Here is a 22,994-nt window from a genome sequence, read left to right on the forward strand (position 1 = left end):
AGTTTGTTCCGTGTAACTGATTAAATAGGGCCACATCCACAGTGCAGTGCCTGCTGTCCACGTGCACATATTTGAGTTAGACCTAAACTCACTGTGGTGCTGATTGTGCAGAGCTTTAGGGAGAGCAGGATATGAGCTACCTGTGAATACCTGCTCAAGTTCATGTGTGAGTTCTGCAGCCTGTGTTGACTTCTGTGCTGCTGCAAAGTTTGTTGTGGCCAGTCTTACATAGCCTTGGAGTTACTTCCTCAGGGATAGAAAGAATTGCATACGCTTCATGTTTGTTGAAAACTATTTGTCTGTTCATCTGAACTTCTCGTTTTAAAGTGGAAGGAGGATCTCTTGTCATCATTGTGAGAAAGACTGGTGTGTAAAAAAGTGTGATGAGCCAGTGTCTTGTGGCACCAGGATGCCCTCTGCGTCCAGAGAGGAGATGTTGGGGTTTTCCATCTGGTAGGATTACAGGGAGAGATCCATGGGAGAGATGCCTGCTCTATGCAGCTGTGACTGAGAGGCACTCTGGACAGAAGCATGAAATAGGAAACATCGAGAAGATGATGTTCTCAAAGGTGAGGCAAAAGGTGCTTTATCCCCCTGTGGTGTATTTGCAGTTTCAACTTAGAGAGTGGTGCAAGAAAACCAGTCCAAGCCAGCCAGTAAATTATGAGGTTCTGACTCTCTGAAGCCTTTAGAGCTGTGTTTAGCTCTCTTTGGAGCATGCTAAAAAGTGCAGTATGTGTTGCTGTTCATTGATGAAGCCAATGATGTCTTTTTCTATTTCATGCTCATATCCTTTTTGCTTGATAACTTATTGACATGGCACTAAACAGTGATCCTTTTGGAGATGGGTCAGAGAAGTGAATGGTCTTAGCACTATGGGCTTTACAGGAAGGGCATGATAAGAAGTTCTAGTTTACTGCTTCTTTACTAATAAATATATTTTATTCTGTTTCTGGAATGGCAAAACAGGTCATGTATTGTCCTGAGATATGGACAATTTTAATCAAAAGTTTGAAGCTGAAACAGTTTCTGCAACATTTTTTGAGTACTTGTCATTTCCTTTGCTCAACTTAATAAATGGGCTCTCGTTTTAACTACTGTTTCCTCTAAGGTAAGTCTTGTATAAGTAAGGACTGTGGGATTTCACTCAGTGAAAGGATTCTGCTTTAATTACTGTTATTATAAAGCTGATTTTGTTTCTGTTGCATCACGCTCATGTGAGGCATCTTTGATCAACAGAGAAGTCAGCAAAACTGCTGTTCAAATTACAGTTTCCTTTTAACTAGTGATGAAAGCTTCCAGTTTATTTTTGGCATTAGAAAGTCAGGGAGACAACCAAGTTATATAAGAGCTGAAACCTAGTTAATGATAAAGAAACATAGCTAAGAGTCTACGATAACAACTCTGAAAAAGATGTTCCAGCTCTACTTCTCTATGGCCCTATACAGAGATAATGCAAAACAATTTATGCCAAAGTACTGATTTTTCAGGTGTCCTGGGTTGCCACTTCTCTTAATCAACATTTGTGGGAGAGCTGACTTCCATAAAGACTGTGTAAGGTGAATTAATTCAATAGAATTAGGGTGTAAAAGGAGAGGTGAATTTAGGACTTGCTGTTTCACCAAAGATAATTGTAAATACCTTGTTCAGCAGAACAGGAATACAGTTGATCCTGTGGTCAACAGACAATGTGAAAATCAATGCTTTTCGGAGAATGGAAACCAAAAGGAGAAAAACCTTTTTTTCCTTGATTGAAAGCACACTGGAGTGAAACACCAATCTAAGCACCTTTAAAATAAGGTTTAGTTGCAAAAGGAATTTTGCTGAGCATTATCCATGTAGTAATATTTTATGCCTGTTAATGAAAGTCAACATAATTTTCTCTGACAAGGACTTTCTTTATCCCAGTCGGAAGGGTGTGTACAGGCATGGACTGGCTGTGCCAAGGTGTGTGTGAATGCCTCTCCACAACAGGAGATCTCCACATGTCCTGAGTGGTTTATAATGAGCAAAGCTGTAGAACCTATTACCTTTCATTGGAAGTGTGCCCAGTCTTACTTTTTAAATTTCACCTGTTCTTCTCATGAATATCCTCTGCATATGAATGCAGATGCACAAAACAGCATTTGAATGTTTCTGTGGCCTTTTGCTGCTGTTGTATAAGTTTCTCTTTTATTGTCCTAGTAAGCCAATAAAACAATTAAATGATAATCAAACAATCCATTAAAAACTTGTGGCATATGTAAATAAGAGCAAAACCTGTTGCAAGAAGACAATACTTTTATATAATAATGTGGTTATCCAAAACTGTTTATTCTACTTTATGAGCTGGAGATAATCCCAAAATGATTCAGTCCAGACTTTGATCTAAGGAAGAATAATAAAACTTTGATCATTGTTGAATTGGCAGCTGCTATAAAAAGCCTATGTCATATTTCTCTCTCAGTAACACTAGCTAAATCCAAAATAACTGATAAAAGATTTCGATGATTGCAGCTTAGGGATGCTTTCAGACTTGACCTGAAGTAATCTCTGTCCAAAAATGTCTGTAAATACTTTTTCTATTTTCTGTTGCCAGATGTTTTGATATTTGGAAATTTGGGATGAATGACAAAAATGTTTTGTGTACTTAGATGTGCAGTACACATTTGGAGTCTTGTGTTTCAGAGTAAAAGGCTCTGGTTAACTGATTATGTTCATATGAATATATGATTTGTATATGAATATATGAATCATTTGCAACAAACTTCTGATACCACTGTCTTTATTTCTATCATTTTGAAAATACCATTTAAAATTTTTAAATTGGTAATGTCTATGACTGTGTTATAGTTGCCACAGTGATACCATATTTGTTTCCATCCTTGCAACATAGTAAATATTTTCCTACCTGTGTATAGGAAACACCACTTGTGATGAATTTGCTTTAGAGCTGCAGCTGGACAGGGGCAAATTCTTCTAGCTTTAGTATTATAAAACTTACAAGAGAATGTTAAAAAAAAAAAGGCATTCATCATTTTTTTCTTTGTAAATTGGGATTTTTGAATATTCCAGAACTGTAGGAATCACAGACTTGTGAAGTTTCTTTGGAACTTTGAATTTCTACCCATTCAATAAGGAAAATGGCTGAAAACTTAGACTGAAGTGGCAGCTGATTTTAGATTCTTTAACATATTTTTTGTTTCGAGATATGACCTCAGTCAGTAATGCAGTAATGCGGGGCTTTTTCAAATCTGTGTGGCAGGGATGTTCAGAGGTTCATGTAATGTTTGGCAAAGTGTTTCAAGAGTAAAGTGCCATGAAGGGGCTGTATCTTGCTCTTCCTTCCACCAGGCCAGCCTAGCAGTGTGCATTTGGCTTGTTCTGTACAGCCTGTGGTGGTAAAAAAGTTCAGCAGGGCACGAGCCAACCTTTCCATTCTCTTCCTTTGAGTTTTCCTGCTGTTTGGCTCCCTGCTTGACTCACGTATTCTGCAGATCTGAAGTTTTCCATAGTAACACTGGTCTTGTGTTTTGGGCAGTAAGTCCTATATTTATATATAGTTTATAATATTTATAATATTTAACTATTGAATTAAAAATTAACTTATTAACTGTAATATTAAACCATTGAGTTAAAAACGTTCAAAATTTTGTTTTGTGAGATTTTGTGACTTTTTGCAGTAGCAGACTCCTTCCTTTCTCTTGTCCTCTGCTGACAGCATTTGTGGATACTGGGAGTCCTCATTTTTGCTTTCTGCAAGGCACAGGCCGAGCAGACCAGTACTGTAAGATGCATTTTATTCTCAGTCCATTGTTGCCACTCTGTATTTATCAAAAGCAAAAAGACTACGTGCCTGAAGGGGGATTAAGAACCCTACCATCTTGCTATTTATGATGCTCAGGAGATATTTTTAGTAAAGGTTGTTGGTGCTGCTGCCCAAGGGAGTGGCTGGGACAGGATAGGTCAGGAGCAGCCAGCTGGAACTAATGAGCACAATGGCTGGGACTGCAGGGAAGGGGTAACCCCAGCAGAGATGTCTTTGGTGGCTGGATGCATCCACAGGATGTGTAGGTGTACACATAAGCAGATTTGGAGACTATGTATAGAAAAGAACTAAAAAACTAGAACCACCTGTGCTCACTGCAGCCATTTGAAGGAGGGGAGGAGGTTAATTCGTACTATGTTCCACACATCTTCCCAAAAGATTCTTGGAGTTATGTGAAATGTTTTTTCTGTGATACTCAGTTTCCATAGCTGAACTTTCCCTCCAAATGTACAGATCCAGCAAGATCTGTATGTTGCTATTACAGATTATGACTCATTTTTCCAAGGAAGCAAGGTCAAGATTGAGCATTGTTCTACCCTTGTTAATTTGCTTCCTACACTTTCCTCTAGAGACTGAGAAGTCATGAGAGCAGTGAGTAAAGGAGATGGTAAGAGCTGGAGAGAGTGGAAGAGCAACAGGAGGGCACCTGAGAATGGTGAGCCAGAGACATACTTGAAGCAGGGTGAGGCAAGAGAGTGTGTGTGGAAGTCCTTCTTCAGGCTGTTACAGAGGCAGAACTGACACTGGCCCTAAATCTTAAAAAGATTAAAAGAAATGTGAATTGAGAACATTTAAAGAGTTATGGAAAGGAGTTGTAAGTGCTCTGATGTCAAAAAGCTTTTTATTTTTATTTATTTATTTTTTTGACACCCCAGGTAGCCTAACAATCAGTCAAGGGGAGTATGTGCTGGAGCAACTGTCCTTAGAATTGCTGCAAGTGTTTTTGTGATTTTCTGAGGGGAGTGGAGGGAAGTATTGGTATATAGTAGCCTGAGGAAAAACTCTTTGCTGCCTAAAACCTCTGAACGCTGCACAGACTGATCTGGGAGCTGGTGCTCTGCCAGATCCTATTTTTAAGCAATTAAGTTTATGAAGTTATGCTTCTATAGCAGTATCACACAAGCTTAGGGCCTGGAAAGGGAGCGGGGAACACATGTGCAAGCATATGACTTCTGAGGGGAAAATTATAAAACTAAGTTTGGTGCCATGTTTCCATGTTTCCTAGCAAAGAGCTAATCTTCAGTGAGACTGAACAGCTCCAGCCCTGGTGTGTGTCCGTCCTGCTGAATTGCACAGTCTACTTAAAAGTAGGATCTGCTGTTTTCCTTGCATTCATAGCTTATTTTTTTTCTACTAATGCTTTCATTGCATGGCAAGTTGATGTATTAGGAGATTTCCTAGGGCAGGGAGGAAACCCCATCAGCTGGGGCCTGTGAAGAAACTAGAAAGCATGCCAACGGAAGTCTTATGTTAACTCACTGGGAATGGATTAATTATGATGTACTTCTGATTTCTGCCATGTCTAAAGACATGTGCAGCCAGAACTGATCAAATGTGTTTCTGTGAATGTAACAAGTAGGTTTTCTGTTTACAAAATACACTTCATGTAAATGAAATTGGGAAGACAGAAAGAATTACTGGAAGAGAAAATAAAGTCCACGGAATCACTGCTGCTGCCTGAACACTAGTAATGCTGTTAACAGTTCCAAATTTAATGGTTGTAGACAGAATCTATCTTCCTTCATGCTGGCAGGAAAGCTCAGTTCACATATCCTGATTTCCAGCAACAAATGTTGTGTGTCTGAGATTTTTCCAAATTCTAGGATAAAAAGTTATGTTTTGACACCAACATGGGAGAGCATTGCTCCACTTATGATGCATGTTAGTGTGCCTGCTCAGAATTTCTTTAAGGTGTGGAGTTCTTAGTAAAGCATTCATTAATGTTTCTTCCCCAAACTGTATTCCAGAAACAACACTCATCATGGACTGAAATAGTTTCTGGACACTATTAAGTTTCATGTTCTGCCCCACCCTCCTTAATTTCTGTAATGCAAAATAATCCAGTAGGAAATCCTTAATTCAATTTTAATTCTGTCCAACATAATTTACTGCCAATATTTATGTGTTCTATAAGCATACTACTGTTAATAGTTCGTCTTGGGACCACAAATGTTTAGCATCAAATTCATTTTCCACTAAGAACTGGAAGTTAAAAGTCTTTCTAAAATGGTTATTTTCCTGTCTTGAAAAGCTCTTGAAAACGTCCAGCAGTACTGTTGGTTACACTTGAGCATATTCTGCAATATCAGAGGGTGAGGCAGACACAGCAATTTGATCTTTCTTAAGTGCTTCAAAAAATAATCATCCTGCCTTTTATTTCTGATCTATTCCTTGCCTGAATGACTATTTATAAACCACAGTGCTTATTTTAGGGACAAAGAATATATTGACAAAAAGTCGTTTTTGGTAGTGGAGCTCTTGGAAGACATGCCATATTCTCTTAGGTTGTGTAAATCTAGAATAACTGTGGGGCAGCAGAATAATTCGAGATTTGTGCTAGTCAGAGAAAGGAATGGGTCAGATTTTTGTGTAATATGAAGCAGAGGAAAACACTGAGCATAGGAACGTTTGTAGGGACAGTTCATCCCAGACAAGGCAGGACAAGGCACAGGACCAGAGCTTTTTCAGGGCCCTTTGTCCATTAGCACTTTGTAAGTGCCACAGTTTAACCCAGCCAGCAGCTCAGCCCCACTCAGCCACTCACTCACTCCCTTCCGAGTGGGATGAAGGAGAGAATTGGAAGAGCAAAAGTGAGAAAACTTGTGGGTTGAGATAAAGACAGTTTAATAGGGAAAGCAAAAGCTACACACACAAGCAAAACAAGCAAAAACAAGGAATTATTCACTGCTCCCCATGGACAGGCAGGTGTTCAGCCATCCCCAGGAAAGCATGGCTCTGTCATGCACAATGGTGACTTGGGAAGACAAATGCCATCACTTCAGTTTTATGAACTGAGCATGACATCAAATGGTCTGGAACATCCCTGTGCACAGCTGGGGTCAGCTGTCCTCTATGTGTCCCCTTCCAGCTTCTTGTGCACCCCCAGCCTCCTTGCTGGTGGAGTGACGGGCAGAAAAGGCCTTGACTGTGTGTAAGCACTGCTCAGCAATAACCAAAACATCTCTCTATAATCAACACTGTTTCTAGGACAAATCCAAAACATAGTCTCATACTAGATACTATGAAGAAAATGAACTTTACCCCAGCCAAACCCAGCAGTAATGCAGGGTCCTGTGCTATGGGACATACAGTTTTATTCAGGTGTGTTCAGTCTGGACCCCTGTTTTGGAGACTTTAAAACAAGTGGTTTTTTGCACATTCATTAGTATATGTGAGCAGAACAGACAGTGTCAAGAATATATTGTTATTTCAAAATTTAACTGCTAATGAAGACTTTAAAGTCTTCTAAGTTTAAAGACTTCTAAACTTTGCCATGTTTAAAAGAATATTAATTTTATACAGTGATTCATAAGCTACAGGAAGTTGAATAAGCATTTCCCCCATTTGAAAGTATGACAGTGGGCATTGTGGTCTTTGGGGAATGGTTCATCCTGGCAGTTACAGGAGTCTAGGTAAAACCTGTAGTGCATCTACCATCTGCTTTATTTGATCTAGGACATGCTAGATAACGTGCTGTCCTAGAAGAAAGGTGTGAAAATTCCTTCTAACTGTTTCTGGAATGTTATGACTGATGTCAGATGTAGGTTAGTGCAGGGAAGAGAAGTTGTATAAAACTGGAAATGGATCCTACTCTTAATGAGTTCCAGTTCTGTATATTAATCAAAATATTGCTGTCCCTTCTTCCCTCTTTCCCTTCCTCCCTCTTGGTTAAACCCTGCACTGAACTGAGAAACTCCAATAAATTCTCTTGCCATCCTGGCAGCCCCATTGGAAAACTGCTAGAATCATGAGGAACACCACAAATTGTATATAGATGCTTTTATTCAGTTGACTGAACCATGGGCAAGGACCCTTTTTTTTTTTTTTTTGCCTAGTGCATAGTTTGCTTTCTAGCCATGCCTTATCTTCTCTAAAGAAAGTGGAGTATCTGAATATTGATATTTAGTTTTAATACCTCTTTGGAATAGCTTGTGTGCCAGTAGGGGCATGGAGGTCTTACCCCTAATCTAAATCATGGTGACCTGTTTTGGAGGACATAAAGTCTGTCAGCAGAAGGAAGGGAGCTGAGGTGCTGTTCAGTAGCTAAGGACAGGGATTATTGCAGGTTTTTGTGACCTTTGCATCTTTTCATTACCTTTTACAAGGTAAATACGTTGAGCTACAAAAGGGAGGGCAACATGTTGCATTATGTTTTCTGATGCTGAACTCATAATCCCTCTTTGATGGCTTCTGTGTGTATGTATATATACATATATACGTGTGTGTGTGTGTTTCTTTTTTCCAGAAGAGGTTTGGCAGTCATTGTTTTTCAATTTATTTGACGTTTGGCCATCTGGAGCTGAGCAGAACTTTAGTCACACACATTAACTGTGTGAACTGGAGCAATGTAGGATCTAGGGGACACATTCAACTTTTAGCACAGTGGAATTAGCAAGGTTACATCAGGATGGGACTGGGTCATTCAGGTGGCTGTTTGCTATGCAGGTTACTGAGAAATGTCATCGTGTTTCCTCAGCACTGAGCTTGGTGTGAAGGTCCCTGGGATGCCTGTGGTAAATCGCTGCACACCAATCAAATAGTTTCCAGTAATTTGTCTCTATCCAGGTTAAAACAAATAATAAGTATTGGTAATGCTCTGTGGGGCACTTTTTGGACCTGCAAATGGCCAAGAGCTAGTGCTTACAGATGCCTATACTTTAGGCTGCATTTAGAGTGCATCTTATTCTCTAGATATCTCCCCAAGCACTGCACTGCTGTCGCTTTCTGCCCCAGCTTTTCCAGAAGGGATGGCTCCAAAAGCAGAAGTTGGTGAATACAGAGTTATTAGATGGTTGAATGATTCACTGCTGGTTTGTGTGTTGACTTCAATTGTGTCCTGGGTGTAGGGAGTGGTATTGGATTCAGTGGACAAGTTTCTTTATATAATGTTATCTCTATTTCCTTGAAAATGAGGCTATTGACGCACTTCTGGGCAAAAGTGTATATTCCACAACATTTTTATTGGTGAGACTTCCTCCTTCTATGACTATGATGTCCAGCTTTCCTCTGGATCACATGAACAGCCCGTAACTGCTTTTTGTACTTCCTGTAACAAGACAGTGATGGGCCTGTGTCTCCAGTCTGCTAACTCTGAAGAATCTTGTGTTCTTCTCCATTTTTTAGTTAGGAACCTGAACCATTTGAGATCAAATCTGTGTTTCAAGTATATCTCCATGTGAGGCAGATTACGACTTTCATGATGCTTTCCCTCTACTTGTAGGTTGGCCTTGTGATTGTTTTGATAGAACCATAAAGAGACTGTCATGATTTCTCTAAGAGTCTGATTAGGGGACTGGGAATGGTGCCATGTACACAAGTGTGAACTATATTGCTGTTGCTGAAGTTCAGGTATGCAGGAATCAAAGCCTTCTGTTGCTGTTGTCTACAGACCAGGAGTGTGATTTTAATTTGTCACATCACATGACATAATGTCTTTTAATTGAGATAGTTTGGGTAACAGTACAAGGGAAGTCCCTGTGTCTCAAATTTTAGGAAAGAACCTGTGTGTTTTGGTGAGTAGGCTGAGCTGAAATCCATATCACCATGGATTAACTGTTGTTATTTCCTGGCCTTCGTATGAGTTTGGGTATGGCTACTGCTGCCATGGTTGTGCCTTTGATGTGGTTTTAGACAAACCTTTGAGATTAATTTCAGAATTCCTCTGTCCTTCTTGGTTGCATTCTTGCAAATTGCCACCCAGTGTGCTGCCCATCCTGTCATTGAGTGTTTTATCCATGTGTGGCATAGCTGTACAGAATGAAAACCAGCAGGATTATAAATGTATATATCATCAGATGTTACCTCTATTTTGTCAACATGTAGTCTAACTAACACCTGGTGACTTCCTTTCCTTTTGGCCTTTAGTTTCCCTGCTGAAGACAGCTGCTCACAAACAGCTGTGTTTGTCCATTTTACAGAGCTTTGAGGATTAATGATTTTAATGCACAATACAGCAAAGGAACTTTGTTAAATCAATGTTTGCTCATTTGGTGACCAGGCTCTTTAATAATTAAAATGATTGCCCATAGTGGTTTTCTGCCTTTCCTGATGTCCAAAAGAGAAGTTCTGGACTTCACACAGGTGCTTCTATTATTGTGCAGATGATCTGAGGGCTGAGTTTAACCACTGCCATATGGTGGGGTCAGGAGCTGCAGAACAACTTTTCAGCTGCTCTGAGAAATATTCAGACAGGTTGTAGAAGCTGCTCTGCAAAATCACCTCACCAGCATTTCCAAGAATGTCAGATTTAGTATAGGAGAAATGTTAAGAAGTGCAAATTGTGGGAGATGATAAATCCCGTAGATAGACCACATACAGAATCAGTGAGAAAACAGGTTTGTGCTACTGTTAGTGAAGTTCATTGTAAAGTATCTGGTCAGCAGGCATTTCCTGAGACTTACGTGTACCATCACAGATATTATTGTCAGAAGTCAGACTGGGTGGTGGTGGATGCCTTAAAATCAGTAAATTTGGGAATGAAAATAATTTGAGACAGCAGTCATGGAACACATTTTGAGCATGACCTCTCCCTATCATGGCCATCAGCTGGCACTTGTAAGTTGGCTTTTTTCTTTGGGTGTAAAGGGTCATGGCAGTCCAGTGAACAGAGCTGCCTGCTGAGGATATGCAACAAATGAGATGGCTCAAGGCCTTGTCTGGCAACATTTACTCTCGTGGTTTAAACTCAGACTGGAGTTTGCAGTGTGAAGTGCCTTGCATCACTAGATTTTTGGGATTTTATTTGAGATACGTGTATTACTTAGTTCTGTCCACTTCCTAAGTGGAGCCTGAATTTGTAGTTTACTAAGCAAGTACGTAATTTAAAATAGTGGAGTCTTTATAGCAAGTAATTTTTAGTGTGTTTGACAGGATTCAGAGCACCATGATTAGGAAGTTTTTTGTCTGTGTTACCACTGATGTCAGCTGTCCCTTGTTCTGTGATGCTCCACTGCTAAGTACAGGCTAACTCAGACTTTCCTCACTGCTGCAGCTTCTCTTCCAATCTGGAACTCAAAACACCAGATATCAATAGTTAGCATGATCTATGAAGGCAGGTGCAGGCCATGATATAGAGGAGAGGATATACAAGATGAGGCTGATGTATCCAAGGGGGTTAGAAAGCACAGATGATACCATAACCTAGTAATGCTATGTTGTTCCTTCTCTGTCATTTAGTCCAGCCACCGTCTGTCTCCCATTACCTAATCCAGAATGGTGCTATTTTATTTGTGCAAGAAGAATGTTAATGGTATTTGGAATAGGCTTAAGTAGGACTTAAGTGTCATACAGATGTGGACTAGTCCTTTGCATGGGGTTGTAGCCTGCTTTTTATTAGCCTTTTTGCTCAAATGTAGATAGGTGTAAATATCAACACTTGAATTACAAATACAAGTTTTTTTAAGACCACTTGGTAGCCTAAGGAGTGTCATAGTATCTCTATCTCTAAGACACTGTCCCGAAAAGATGTAACAGATATTTAACACAACATTTCATGATGCAAATCTATTTCTAGTTAGGTGTCATGTGGTTACAGGGAAAAAGAGAAATGGTTTTTTTTCCTTTGAGCAGTGTAAGTTAAAAGACAAAACAGAGTTTTGCAGGTTTACTGCTTTGAAAGGAAACATAATTAGGAAAATCTCTGTAAACGTATTTTTGCTCTTACCCACTGAATTATAAAGTGATATAACAGGTGATCAATTTGGAGGAAAAAGAATACAGGATAACCTACAACCAGAGGCTTGTATGGAGGCTACATTAGGAAGCAAAATACAGCAGGTTTAGAGCTGTGTTTGGATGACCTTCAAATCCCATCTGCAGGTTTCTTTTTAGCTTCAAGTTTCAAATGTCAGCTGCAAGTAGATCATTGCACCAGAAACACTTAGGCAATAGAAGATCAAGGGTGTCCTCTCTTTGCATTTGTTTTAGAGGTGAGAGAGCTGTGTTGCCTCATTAGGAACCACTGTCTGTGGATAGACTGGTGTCTTCTGGGAGGAATTGGGAAATCTCGCACACTGGGTCAATATGCCAAGGGTGAAAATATATTAATCAAGGGTGGAAATGAGAGTATCTCCACGAGGTAAAACAGAAACATTAAAAATCCACTATGTTAACTTATTATAATATACTGCTTCAGTCTGGTGTTTGGGTTTTATGCCATGAGTCATGAATATCCATGGCTTAGAGCAGTAAAGTTTTAGACAGCAGTGGAAGAAAGCCAAAACAACACTAGGGTATAGGTAAGTCTAGTTAATCAGCATTATGACCTCTTGCCTCCTTGAACTACAGAATTTACCAGCAAATCCAAAAGGAAGGCTGGGGCGAGGAATCTGTCCCATCTCCTGATTTAGTTATGGACTTCTCTCTTGTACTTTGACTGCTTACATGAAAGAAATGGGATAAAGGGGAAATATAAGTAAGGCACTGTTATTTTTGACGCAAAATCTTAGGTCAGAGGTTTCTGTCTGCCAGAATGATCCTTGAGTTGAGTAAAAACATACTGAGCCTTAGCTGCCTCCAAGAGGCATTTGGCAGAATTGAAGGATTGCTCAGAGAAGAAGCTGCTCTGAAGTGCTGTAAAAGCTTCAGGAGCTTTTAATTGTTACCACTGATGTCATTCAAGCCTGATTCCCACTGGAACTTCCTCTGTGTTAATTATGGTCCTGAGGATGATAACTTGGCAAAGGCAGCTGCAGCACTGCTGTTGCATCAGTTAATTAATCATCCAGGCTAGATTGGAAAGATGATGTGTTCCTTTTCTCTCATTATAAACAGCTGTAGAGAAATGGAAAGGTTTTGATGACTGAAAAGTCCTTTTCAGCTGTGTTACAGTTGTGAGGGCTGCCGGATCCTCAGCCTAGTGTACAGGTCTCATGTGTTCATGTTTTCAAAGGCATGGTGGTGCTTGAAACACATCAGACTCTACAAAATCTTTGCCTCCTGAGTACAACTGTAAGAAAAAGCGTTATGAATTAAATTAGTACAGATTTAATGACCTTCTAAAAATTACTTTCACAGGTGAAGGAGACAGATCCTATCAGGAATAAATTGAAGATAGCCAGAGTGACTTTCTTAGCAAATATAGAGAGATTATTTCTGGAATGGCTTTGGGAATAGTTTGCACACTCTGCTGATGTTGATTTCACTGTAGGGTTATTGGCCTTTCCTTAGTGCCTCTTGCTAACCTGCTGCTTGAAGCAATGCAGACATCTGAACTACAGCTCATAGGATTCCCTCAGCCATAAGAACGTGGCCTTTGGAGTGACCTCTCTCAGTTCACCCCTACAGTGAGCTGACTGTCTGTCAGAACCCTACCACAGCAAAAACCAGCACACTGTCTCTTTATCTGGTCCTGTTAATCATAGGGAATATTTATGGACTTTATTGTCTGAAGTGCAGGCTGTAACATCTGAACGTTATTTCAGCTAAACTTTGAAAGCTAGTGAGGTGTCATGTCCTTATATTGCTGAACTGGGTCACTCTTTTTCTTTGTGAAATTTGATTCTGAACGAGCTTGGGAGCAGAAAGGATACTTTTCTAACATCTTTATTTGTTTGTTTAGGCAGATAAAAACCTCAAGCTGCTTTGTGTATGGTGCCTCACAGATCCTCATGGTGACTTTTTAAGGCAAAAATAACTTCCAGAAATGTCAGTAGAGGTGAAAAATTATTATTTTGGAGCTTGTAAATTAAACTAACTGCACTGAAGACATGTTCTTTGTATGTGGTGACAGGAAACAGTGATAAATACAATGACATATTCGTAGTGATAAAGATACCCTACAATCTTGTAATTATATTCTTCCTCATTTGTTAATTAACTGATTTCCATGGAGTTCTTGTGCAGAGGGGAGGGCTGTGTTTTATTAGTGGGGCACTGCAGAATTTGGTTTGTGCCCAGTGATTTTTTCATGACAGTCTTATGGCTAAAAGAGAAGTCTGCATTGTCTGTACTTGGGAGCACACCTGAATCTGGAATGACCTTCCTGTCTGACCTGGGAAAACCTCTTGCTGTGCCCTGTGCTGGAGCATTCCCCAAGATGTACTTAATCATACTCAGATGACCTGCCTTTGTAGTGAAAAGCTAAAATAAAAAGTGACCTGCCTTGTAGAGTGCTGTGGTGTCTGCTAGAAGGGCCCTGGTGTCTGTTGTTGCAAAGCTAGTAACATTTGTAGGAGATCTGTATTAAGTTCAAACTTCTAAAAAGATGTTAGGGACAGCTGGTGCTGCATTTCTTGAGCCTCTTATAATCCAGAGCTAACTCCATTTGCTGTATTGCTGTACAGCTGAATTGCTGTAGATGTGTCTTTCCTTCAAAACAGTAATTTCAGTTTATTAAGATGGGCATGATCAAGGTCAAGAGATTTAAAAAAAACCCCAACCATATTTCCAAGCCATTGTCCCTTCTTTGACACTACTATGATCTATGAAGGCAATGATTTTCTCAGAACTACTTTTTTTTTGCTTGTTTGTTTGTATCCAGTTCTGGTCACGTGCAGTGAAATTGTACTTTGTGCCTCAAGTAAACCTGACTCATACAGTCAAGGGGATTTTGACAATGATATGTGAGAGAGCACTTGCCCAGTAGGTGAAGAGGCTGAAGATACATACAGTGTGAAAATGCTGTGCAGATGCTTCCTTTGGAGCAGTCAAACCACCTCCAAAGCCTTCATCTGGGTATGCTCTGTGGTGGTCCTTTACTGAGCAGTGTGTGGAACCATCAGTCATGGCCAAAAGTGTGCTGCCAATCCTGCCTTAATTCCTACAGTTGGGGTTTTTTTCCACTTACTGTAGCCTGGTAGTGAGGACTGAACATGAAACATTTTTCCTTTTACTGTTTGTTTTAATCCTTTATTGTAGGCTACTTTGTGGTGTGTTGTGGTTCCCTGCATTAAAAGTGTGAAAATGTCAGTTGCTGAATGGAGCAATAGTTTAGTCATGAAATAAATAATTACTGGCTTTTTTAAAGATCTGGATTTTGGTTATTAGAAATATACTTACCATGAGAAGTTTGCATTGTGGATTTAAGAATTCATTACAGAAAACTGGAGAGGAATAATACCTTTTGGGTAGTGTCACAGGGTTTCATTTTTTGAGGAAGAACAAACTTTTTTGGAAAGATGGTTTAAGATCATTTTAATCTGTTAAGGCCATTTTTACCCCCATTTTTAAAAGTGTAGAGATTCCCTTTAACACTGGTTATGTTGAGTTAACTCAAGGCAAGTATTTTGTTTGGGAAACTCACACCAATACATTGACACACAATAAAGGTGGCATTTACTGTGTCTGACCTGAATGCTTGCTGAGGAATAAAAAGCGTCATTCCTCCCAAAAGATGTATGACAAGGCTGATGAATTCCTGTTTATATGGAATTTATATTCACCTTTTATGCAAGTGCTGATAGATAAGGTGAATCTTGCTCTAAAAAAAAGCCTTTATATTGTTAGATTTGCACTGGAAAGCCCAGCAAGACTAGGGTGAAAAATGGGCATTATGCCAAGCACCATTTATACACCATAAAAGATCAGTGCCTGAGGACTTGCTAACTTAAACAGACAACAGAAACAGAAACAGCCTGTAGCCTTTTTTATTTACTTATTTATTAATAAAGCAAGCTATAAAAAGCTTTTTTAATAATTTGGACTCCAATAAGTTGTTGTAAAGGATGTGGACTGGCAGGCAAATTGCCAGGCGTTTATCAGAGAAGCACAAATAAACACAGTTCATCAATTGGATTAAACATGACATATATTATAGGTACATGTAAGATGTTGAAAAATGAGTGACAGACTCTGAATCGAGTTAATAAAATTCCCTTTGCATGGCAGAGTAGTCAATTCTTTGTTGCAGATAAATGGAGATGTGCATATTTCAGGGGTCACTTTTAATCAGAGGTATGTGCTGGTGGTGTGCTGCACTAGGAGAGTTGTGAGATACACCATAATATCTGTCTGGCATATTTTTAATTTTGGCCATTTCAGCTTGATACATAGAGAATCCATGTAAAAACAGCATTTTAAATACATTTCTTTGGGTTATTCAGATTAGAACATTGAAATAAAGTTACACCTTGCCTGATTTTAGCTCTAATGTTCCTACTGATCTTTAGAAAACAGTAAGAATCAAAGAGAACACCAGTTTCTATCAGTCTATTGATCTATATTATCCTCAAAAACTGAAAATAGAAACTGATGTATGGAGGCCATTTGCCATCCTCAGATGGTGGCCACAAATTTAGGTCACTTCTGAGTGTAAGTACTGAGCCTGTTAAGTTCTGACTTAGCTGCTAGCAGAACAGGTAGAGAAAGGTACTTCAAACAAACCTCCTGGCAGACCAGCCCCCGTGTCTTCAGGCAGAACTGCTGCTGGGCCTGTGGCAAAAATCACACTGGCATTCATGGAACCATGGAATCATAAAGGTTGGAAATGGCCTCTGAGCTCATTGAGTCCAACCACTAATCCAGCACTGCCAAGCCCATCACTAAACCATGTCCCCAAGAGCCACATCCACACGGCTTTTAAATCCCTCCAGGGATGGTGACTCCACCACTTCCCTGGGCTGCCTGTTCCAATGCTTGACAACCCTTTCAGTGATGTAATTGTTCTTAATATCCAACATAAACTCCCCCTGGTGCAACTTGAGGCCATTTCCTCTGGTCGTGTGTCTTGTGACTTGGGAAAGAGACTGATCCCCACCTGACTACAGCCTCTTTTCAGGTATTTGTAGAGAGCGATCAGGACCCCCCATTAGCCTTCTTTTTTTCCAGGCTAAACACCCCCAGATCACTCATTCGCTCCTCACAGGACTCGTACGTCAACCCCTTCCCAGCTCCCCTCCCGTCTCCAGCTCTTCCATGTCCTTCCAGCGGCCGGGCCTGGAGCCGGGCAGGGCTCGGGTGCCCCCCGGTGGCGGCTCGGAGGGTCCCGATGTCCCGGCCGGGCGCACTCGGACATCCCGGAATGTGCCGCTCTTTCATTGTTTCCTTTGCGGCACCGCATAAAATGCTACTGCTGAACTCCATGTACTGAATTTTCCTCATTTAAATTGATTATCCAAAGAGGTATTGGGATACAGTGTATTTATTTTAAACTTTTTTTCAGAAAGATTGTGCATTTAGATCTGAAAATCGGGTTTAGAATTGTTTGGATCTCTTGTTTTCTGTTAAGAATAACCACAATTATGATGGTTTTTCTAGCACATTCTTATGATATCCCTCTTACTGAATAGATTATTAATGTGTTTTATTCTTAAATAGTTTGTGACTTTCATATACTAGTCTCTTCATTGCTCCAAGATCATCAAGTTTTCCTGGTTTGAGTGCATGCACTGAATGTAATGTGCCCTGATTTGGTAGTCATTTTCCATTTTGTAGCTGTATCCTGCTCAAACTTTTTCCTGCATTGCCTGGGTGTTCAGTACTGGATATTAGTGACTACTGAAGTGAAGGGATTGTGTGGATAGGAGACTGTACATACTGACTTCTCAGAGCATTGTACCAAACTTTCTGACCACTCTTTGCTGATTCTCTCTAGTTACCATGAATAGTGATTCAGGGTGAGTGCTCACCTGGAGCCTGCCCACATCATCACAGATAGCTTTTGCATATTGTATGGAATCTCAACCTCCTTCAGGGTCTCTGGACATCCTTAAGTAGTTCTTTTAATTCTCCAGATTTGGACTTGTGGCACTAAATAGTTGCAGTCTGATGGTTGTATTTTCACTCCATTTAATCACCTTGCTTTCATGCTGTTCTCGTGTGCACCTCTTGGTAACAAATCAATGCATTTGCTGGCAGCTTGTTTGTAGATACTGATTTGATTGGCGTTAGCCATCCCAGAACTCCTGATAGTTTTGCATTCCTAACTATAAAATGGGTTTGAATGATAGAAGGGTGAAGTGACTTATGGCCATTGTCAGACATCCTTGTGTCCAAAGGAACTTACTACCTATGATTCAGTTTATGAAGGCTTTTGGAGCTGTGTCTACAGGTGGCCCAGCCCTGGAGCAGGTAAGCTTTGGTCTTTTTTGACTCCAGACATCATAGCATTTTAATTGCACTGTGTGAGCACCTCCATCCTTCCAGCTGATGACTCTGGAATTACAGGTTTCACCTGTAAAAGAAACCGGCAAGTCAGTTCTTCTAGAAATAGGCTGATCTTATTTCACAGGGTAGTAGATATAAGGAGAAACTTCAGGCTCCACAGATCTCTGCACAGTGTTTCACTAAGTCAGTTCAGTCTTGGAGTGGGGAGTCTACATCCCAGGTATTTTTTCAGTCGTGATCCTTCTTTGACTCTCCCAACTTGTTTAATCGCTTTTCTTTTCCCTCGCCAAAGAGGGTCAGTGTCCTTGGGTAGGAGTCATTTTCTACAGCATCTGTCTTTCTTCAGAGTTAACACTGAGGTGTCAGGGGTGAACAGTCTGTCTGGCTGAGCTGGGCTGCTACCCTCACCCTTTCCCTCCATTGTGAAATTGCACATGCTTCCAGAGGAGAGAGTAAAGAAGATCCAATGAAAATGAAACACTGACATTTTGCTGGACCTCCCTAACCTTTACCCATTGAGTTGGGCTTCCCTTTGCTGAAATAGTTCAGAAATAACAGATAATATCACCCTGAAGCAATAGGATGGGGAAGGTATCAAGGTACTTGCTTCTTGGCTGCTGTAGTAGTGGTTTTTTTCCTTGTTATGTTTCCTTTTTCCTGTTACTATTCTTTGGTGTAATAAAAGCAGCTGTTCTTCAAACAAATGAGAAAAAGCAGAGTTTCAGTAAATAATTTATAACAATAACAGAGTTTTTAGGATCTAAGTGCATCCTGTTTCTACTGCTTATGGTGGAGAATAGTGTGAGAGGGCTGGTTAAAATCATTTATATTTCTTTTCCTATTGTCATTGTGAGATAGTGGCTTGCTGAGATCCTTTTTCCTGTGCCCTCAGTTCTGTGTTAACAGGAGAGAAGCAAGCAGTATTTTTTTGGATCTCTTGGTTTGGTTAAACACTCTGGGATGGATGGTATCCCTTTGCTCTGTCATGCAGCCATTGACAGTAAATTGTTCTTTCTTTCCTCTCAGCAGTGCAGTCTGTAAATCTCCAGCTGATTTGTTCTATTTTCCTGCCAGTGCACACTTTCAGTGGCAGTAAGGGAGCAGGTCCCTCTTTGTTTTGGGTAGAGAAATTTAAACTGCAAGACAGTTTCACAGCAATATGTTACATAATACTGCGCAAAGTGAAAAGTAATTAATGTGGAGGTGGAAAAGATACCCTTACTACTCAGTGCAAAGCTGGGTTGCCTTTCTGACAAAGATAGTTACCTCCTACCTCTTCATTTCCATAAGAGGCTCTCTCAGAATCCCAAAGATATGAAAAAATAATTGGAAAATTGCCTTTAATCTTTAGCAGAATCTGGCAATACAAGCAAAAGACCGAGGCTACGTTGTTCTATCATCTCAGCTGGTTGATGTTTGGAAAGAGTGGGAAAATAAACAAGTGAGGAAAGACCCAGTGCCCCCTCCTCAAGATTGCAGATTTCTGCATTTTTCGTCAGACCAGCCACATCCTCATCTCATGCTGCGCTGGAGAAAATTTGACATAGCCTTGTGAAACTAATGAATTTTTCCACTATGGCTAAAGTAGCAGTGTTAGGGTTTATGAAACTTAGGAAAACATCAGTCTGTCTGTCTGCAGTTACTATTGAGTTACTGTTATTATTGCAGAGTCTAAGAGAGATGAAACTCCCCTGAATATGTTCCTTGCCCAAGAAATTATAGGACTGCTCAATTTTCTCTGTTATACATTTTCTTAAGCAGCCCTTCGTAAACATTTGTTTTGCAGCAGCCTCAGGTTATATGAGGGTATAATAACAAGAAGAGAGTCTGGCTAAACCTCCTAACTGATGCTGATCTGACTTAGACAATGTATAATCATAGATTAAAAATACCCTGAGCTTGGTTGCATCCTAAAAATACTCTTCAAAGTTCTTAGCAGCTGTTACTAGAAATAGTTTACTATTGGCTAGGCAGTACAATAGAAGCTGAAAACTAGGTTTCTTTTTTTCTCTTAAATATTCATCATGAATTGAATACTCTTGTGTTCAGATTAATATCTTTAAAACCCTTGCTCTTCTTAGGCTGCTTATAAGGACTGAAGTGGCAAGTGAATAGGAGTGGGATATGTGGCATATTAAAAGCACTGCTCATTTCTATTAATCCATGGTACGTGTTTTCCTGGAATATTTTGCAGTTCCAATTACTTTGTCTTGAACTAGAGAGTTCAGAAAAGGGAGACTGACATGATCTCTGCTGGAAACCCATGATGAAAGATTAAACCCCCCTGGGATTAATGTCTTAGGCACCATTCTTCATCCTCTTGCTGTGTCATATCAGTTGCTAAAATTATGAATAGTACAGAAGAGACAGATAAGGACCATCTATTTTTTAACTCTTAAAACTATCAGGGAACTCAGTTAAATACAAATCATGGGAAACCTGCAGAGGGGTTGGTTCAGCTTTGGAACTCCTTGCAATAGACCTTTGATGAAATCAATAAATTAATGAAATTAATAAAGAAATTGAGTCCGTGAGATTAATCCATCCAAATGCCTAGTTTTAGGGAAATTAGAAAATTATTGATTCTGATGTCCTGAGTATGAGGTGAGAGGGTTATGCTTATACACTATCTTAAGAGCATTGTAAGACTGAGGAAGGTAAGGGAATGTGCTCTACCTGTATGTGGTGTTGCATTTTTTTAAGGTTAAAAGAGTATGTGTTAACAAACAGGTTTTAGATGCCTGTGCCATGACCAGCCTTGGACATGGCACCTGGGCTCCTAAAGCTGTCCAAACTTGAGCTGCACTTCTTTCTGAAATAAATGTCCAGAGATGCACCTGATCAGGCCAGTACTTTTTCTGCAGGTTGCCAGTCCATATTCTCCCCTTTGGTAGCCTTCATATCAACTTTCTTTGTGGAACCCTGAGAACTGTGTAACTGTCTGCATCACAAGGAATGCTGTCCTAGGAGTTTGCTTTTCTGCAAAAACACTTTTGATGTCCTTTTAAAAATTGAAAGCATTATCACTAGGGTATTAATACCAGAGCTCTGTCAACCTTAGAGCTGTAACCACTGCCCTGGGGAGCCTGTTCAGTGCCCAACCACCCTCTGGGGGAAGAACCTTTTTCTAAGATCCGACATAAACCTCCCCTGACAAAACTTCAGGCCATTCCCTCGGATCCAGTCACTGGTCATGGGAGAGAAGAGATCAGTGCCTGCCCCTCCTCTTCCCTTCATGAGGAAGTTGTAACTGCAATGAGGAAAATGCAAAGTGTGTTTTGTTTACTTATATGTTTTTCTGTAGGTTAAATCTTCATGGAATTCTGTTGTATGAAACTTAATTTTGGAAACTTCCTTTAGCTACTGCTCTGTACATATAATAATATTTGCATCCTGTGTCAAGTAATTGATGTTGCTAATACTAGAAGTGTAATGAACAGGCTTGGAAATGTTGACTTACCTTTGATTTTGGAAGTCATTTTAATTACTGTAATTTTAGTTACTATTATTCTTTTATTGCTACCATATATTTATCTAAGGGGCCTCGAATTACAGATGTGTAAAGCAAGCACATATTTTCTATGACTTCTTATTGACCTTTGTTTAATAGAAGGGGGAAGAATTTTTTTTTCTGAACTGCTTCTGATACAGAACTCTTTATGTATTCTCTTCTGTCCTTTTTCCTAAAAACTCTCCAGTGTTCTGGTTGATCTTTTGTTTGCTTTTTTTATTTACTTATATATAAATTTTGAGCTACAGTTAGCCATACTGTTCTAGCCCAGGGAAAGCTTCCTGTAGTGGCAGATAATGCCAGAAGATGACTTCACTGCTAGCAAAGTATTTGTAAGATTTGGGACAGTTTACAAATAATTAGTTAAGTTTGTAATGCTCTATGGGATTGGAGTGAAAGAGTAAACATTACATCTGCCTTTTGCATCTCTTCCTTCTCTTTGCAGTCTAACTTTGCAGCAGAGTAGAAACTTCACAAGAGCTGGGACCATGACATACCCCATTACAAGTAGCTGCAGTTATCTAACTTGATGTTCTGAGTAGTTGTTCTCTAAAGTATAGTATGTTAGGTAATCAATAATATCTTATCTGTTCCTATTATTAAAAATACTGAGAGTCTGTTTTCTTAAACCATTGTGGTTTTATTTCATATTCAAATGAGAGTAAGAAGCTTACCTTCTTTATTTTTGCAGCTGCATGCAAATGAATAGCATTTCCTTTACCAGTTATAAAAGGGATTTGGCAAAAGGCAAACTATACAGAAGCTGCATGATTAGGTGACAGATGAGACCGACATTAGGAAGATATTTTATCTTTTTGAAGTATTTTTTTTTAAAACCATGCATAGCCTATGCCCTCTTTATTTTTGACTTCTGAGGGATCATCGAAGTCATAAATGAAAGAGGCCTAAACTTTTCTGGATTCTTTACAGCATGAACTCCATAGCTGTACACAACTTAGGACAAAAATATCCCGAAACATTTTCTCTTTTAAAAGAGAGTAATCTTCAGGCAGTATTTTTTTAATTGTACCTGCAATGATTTTTTTTTTTCCATTTTGAAAGTTCTAAATCCTGGGAGTTACAAAAATTATGTGTTTAATATTTTTGTTTTGAAAACAATAATGTGTTACTATGTTACCAGACAGAAAGAGCAGACATTAATGTTTTACCATACAGTTAAGTTTTAAAAAGTCACAGAAGAAGCCAAGGTAAAATGTTACAATTCATGTAGGAGAAACAGGACATAAATAGGCAAATTTATGGGGTCAGCTAAGGAACAGAAAACCAGAAGGACTTAGGAGTCGTCCCCGGCCTCTTGGCTGTCTGGTTAAATTAGGCAGATATTGCTTATTAGGCTTTGTGTCTGTAGTGCCTAATGTTATTTTATCTTGTCTAGGAAATTCACCTGATGAG

General features: G+C 39.6%; 1 protein-coding gene across 1 annotated transcript in view; it reads left to right on the top strand.

The window, feature by feature from the left end:
* Positions 1–22,994, top strand: part of ABLIM1 (actin binding LIM protein 1) — a 199,922-nt gene that overhangs the window by 6,105 nt on the left and 170,823 nt on the right. The gene's annotated exons all lie outside the window — the stretch shown is intronic.

Source organism: Manacus candei, unplaced genomic scaffold, assembly GCF_025592945.1.
Source record: "Manacus candei isolate 608988 ecotype Guabito, Panama unplaced genomic scaffold, ASM2559294v1 h1tg000050l, whole genome shotgun sequence".
NCBI classification, from domain to species: Eukaryota; Metazoa; Chordata; class Aves; order Passeriformes; family Pipridae; genus Manacus; species Manacus candei.